General features: G+C 31.9%; 1 long non-coding RNA gene across 1 annotated transcript; it reads left to right on the top strand.

Moving 5' to 3' along the window:
* The first annotated feature begins 1,187 nt into the window (after positions 1-1,187).
* Positions 1,188-3,851, top strand: LOC112421159 (uncharacterized). Its single transcript, XR_003011271.2, has 2 exons — positions 1,188-1,266; positions 1,378-3,851. It is a non-coding gene; the product is annotated as an uncharacterized lncRNA (long non-coding RNA).
* Positions 3,852-4,414: the final 563 nt, after the last annotated feature.

Genomic DNA, 4,414 nt, shown 5'->3' on the forward strand with positions numbered 1-4,414 from the left:
GCTAGCCTTTAGTATAGACAAGAGATAATGGAAAAGTCACTTCTTCCTAAAGAAGTACCACAAGTAGAACTTAAACATTTGCTTGTGAATATCAAGTATGAACTTCTTGGTCCACATAAAACATATAATGTCATTGTGAATTCTGAATTATATTTCTTAATGTCCCCAAAGAATATCCTAAAGTCATTGGGTAAACCATCAAGGACATTAAAGGAATCAACCCTTCTATATGCATAATATAATATTACTTGAAGAGGGATTATTAACCATCTATTGTGCGCATTAAAGGAGATTAAGTCTGAAATAAGTTTTTACATAAGAGGTGCTTAAACTCTTATATTTTGGGATAATTTAACCTAAAGAAGTTTTGGAAGTGTTTATGACACAACTTTTTAGACAATAATTGGTGGTAGAGAAAAAAATAGTTGTCTAGAAGAATCATTTTACCCTCTAATACTTTTATTAAAGAGCGTATAAAACAATATGTTTAATTAAAAAATACTTGAGAATTAAAGTTCTGTCTTTATATTCGTTAGTACTTTATTTTATGAATAACTTTCGAGTAAGTGAAACAAAGTCTAGTCTCCTAAAGGTGCATTTGTTTTAAACAAATTTGGAGCTAATTTCTATTTGGTTTTTTGGTGTTCCCTCAAGCATTGTGAGACCTAAATGAATGGTAAGCTCTCTCTAAGATTTTTAACGTTGCTGCATGTCCAATGCTAGATTCGAATCCATAATTTTGGTTAAGTTAAAAGAGATCCGTTACATCTAATTTAAACGTTTTTGGGTTCTAATTTGTTTAGTATGTTTTTTTTTTTAAAACCTAAAATTATAAAGAATGATAGATCATTTGGTTGAGTTTAGAGATTAAAACAATAAAAGATATATACTAGGTACTTAAGTCCCTTATATTAATTTAAAAAAGTTAAATGTTTATTATGTCAAATTAAAAAAGATATTAAATAAATATATAGTATGATTGTCCCGTGAGCATAACTCAGTTGGAACTCCGGACATTATTGCATAAGATTCGATTTATTCATCTTATATAGTACAATGCATTATTACATGTAGGGGTGAGGTTCTGAACACTCCATTTAGTGAACGGTAGCCACTACACCGACAAAAAAAAAAAATATATATATAGTATGATTTCACCGCTTAAAGTTTCTCTATTCCACTTGTTACCCACAGAAACATGCAAGAAGGATCTGATACGACGGCGAATCATCGCTGCCGGAGATAGTCCCGCCACCAGAACTAACGGTAAACACCATCGATCGCTGTATATTCTCATCATCAATCTTCAATTTCTTCTCACACCACTTATATTTTTGTTTCTTTCTCAATTCTTACTTCGTTCTTTTCCTTTATTAGGTAATACTCTTATTTCACTCTTGTTTACACTTTTCGATTAGAAACTGCTTTATAAATTTTAATTACTACATTAAAAAGATACTTAGATTTTATGTTCCATGAGTATCAATTATCATCTACAAAGATATTAAGATACCTAGGTTTTACTTCGCTCTTGTTATTTTGTCTATAATAATATTATTTGATTGATGTTATATTTGGCATGTGTAAGCTAATTTACGAAGATAAACAGCTTATAGCACAAGTTCTTATTATGATAAGCACTTATGTATAGGCTTGCATAAGCTATTTTTATAGCAAAGATAAAATAAAGTTAAATTGTTTTTGTATATGTTATAAATTGTTTTTCTAAGCTAGGGTGAAGAATTTACGAAAATAAGTTGAAAAAAGCTTATGAAAACTGTCATAAGCTGTTTTCTTAAGTTCTTCCTAACTATCTCACAAAACTTATGTGAGTAGATAAACTCAAATAAGTCAATCCAAACAAGTCCGTGATACATTTCCTGAAATTATCAACTGCATTTAGGGTTAGCTCTAAACTCCATGCTTGTTCCTTTCCGTTTTAGTTTTAACGACGGTGTATCCAGTGAAATTTGATTTGTTGGTGTGCTGTAACCTGCTGGATTTCATTATTGTATCATGAATGGGTCAGATTTGTTTTCATGTTTTTAATTAGGCTATTTTCTAGGTTCTTGTTGCACAATTAGTGTAAATGCAACAGATTATGCTGCACAGATCAAATTTATTGGTGCACTTAGTGATCATTCATAATTGTGTTTGATATATATTTCTTCACTGTAATTTCCTGAAAAATATAGGAATTAGGAAATGCTATCAAACTTTGTAATATGGCATTTTTTTTAAACCATTATAAAAAGTGCCAATGCTTGTTTTATTGCTTTCATTTTAAGTAGTTGAAGGATGTTCAACTTCACCGGTGAGGTTAAGGTGTACCTTACTCTATGTGAAGAACAATATATCTAGTAATCAATATATCTAATAATCAGTGTTGTTGATGGTGGACCATGGTGGAGAGCCAAAAATCTGACATATGGTGCGCCATATTTGATTATGGCCCGCCGTCCTTCACAAAATCGGCCATGGAAGAAAGGCATAAAGCCAAAAACCCGCCATCGATATCCGCCATGACCAATATTTGACAACACCACTAGCTAGTAAGGTTAGAAATACAACAATCATGTTCTTCTTAGTTTTAAGAAAGGAAGATTGAATGGAGATGCATTATTGTTCGGTTTGATATTATGTGTTGCGATTACTTGAATGAAGGATTTGTCGTGATTTCCATCCTCTCTTGGGTATGTGAAAAAGCAACTCAATGTTCTTATGATGAGATATTTGTAAATGTTTTTGTGCTCTTTTTCATGAACAAATTCTGAAATTGGATCAAACAAACACAAAGTTCAATGTAATAAAAGTCTAAAATTAATGATGCCAAATAAGGGTATGAACAAAACCAACCTATTTTACTATTCTAGTCTATAAGAAAAATCCAATTTTACATAGCAAAGACTGCATTGAGACTTGGTTGCGATGATTTAAATAAGGTTTTAGTACAAAATACAAAATACTACTGATAAATAGTCAAAATAGTTAATAATTAGATTCAGCAAAATAACACTTGTCGCAAACAAAGTATAATTTAACATAATAATAAGTTTCTTTTTGAAACAACAACCTAAAAAGTTAAAAACACTTCAAATGTCTACATCAATAGAAAAACATATAGAAACAGTTCAGCCAGAACTCTGCATACTACCAAATCCAGTCAAACTTCACCAGTTGTACTAACGATCCCTTGCATTTTTTCTACTCATCTTGCTGATCCGGCTCCAAATTCAAGTCCGGAAGTAGTCTCCTTGGAGATTCTTGACCAATCTGAATATCACCTTGAGCACCGTTCTCACCTGCAACATTTTCTTCACCTGATGTTGAGCTTCCACTTGGTATGTTACTTGTTCTTGATCCGGCATTTGTTCCTGATCCTGCATTCAAATTTGTATTAGATTCCACCATTTCAGTCTCCATTGCTTTTTGAGCTACCAAAATGGTGTTGTCAGCTGTTGAATCTGCTCCTGAGTTCTGCAAATCTGTTGAGTCTGCCAATTTATTATCATCTGCACTTGCACTGTCAAAACTCATGTCCAAGTCAATTTCAGAATCGCTTAATTCTTCATAGCTTGCTCTTTTACTGCGAGCCCTAAGATTGTAGGCAATCTTTTTGGATGTTGTCCCTGAAAGTTTTGATCAAACAATATCAAGTTTATGTGTCTAAATAGTCATGACAAATTATAATAAAGATAGTTTAAAATATTATATTTGTATAAGAAACATTTGCACAAATGTTGATTCTGATATTGAATCTGGAATTAGATTCTCTGTTGTGATGCAATTATTGATCTTGATTGTCTGATCGAAATCAATGACAGATATTATTTGAAGTTGATTTGTGAATATACATAATCAGAGCCCTTTGGTCATAAATTAACGACCGAAATTATTCACTATGTGACGCAGTTACAACAAATTTGAACCCTTTGAAATTAGAGTCTAAATACAACTTTGATGTAGTTACTAAGAAGTGTCAGCTTGCCTTTACTGAAGTTCTAACAAACTTCAACATTTATGCATTGACTTTTGTTGAATTTCTATGCAAGTATATAAGAAGAGCCTTATGTCACAAAATGATATCATGTGAATATGCTGTTATTTGTAGTATGGTCATGTCTATAAATATTACACATTATATATGTTTTTGTTTTAAGTACACATGTTACTTTCTACAAAAAAAATTCCCTCTGTCGGGATATCCATTTTGATTAAGAAAAAAAAAAATCATTTCTCATTGCCAGGAGGGTACAAGAGGAAAACTTACATCTATAAGATTCTTCACAGAAACTAGTTGTGGCAAGGCAATCAACAAATACCGATAAACAATTTTTTTTTTTTGCTTTCGCACCGGTTTTGATCTGCCAATGGTGGGCGACTAATCCGTCTCGTGCGTAGAGGCATACACACT

Source organism: Medicago truncatula, chromosome 4 (genome assembly GCF_003473485.1).
Source record: "Medicago truncatula cultivar Jemalong A17 chromosome 4, MtrunA17r5.0-ANR, whole genome shotgun sequence".
Taxonomy (NCBI): Eukaryota; Viridiplantae; Streptophyta; class Magnoliopsida; order Fabales; family Fabaceae; genus Medicago; species Medicago truncatula.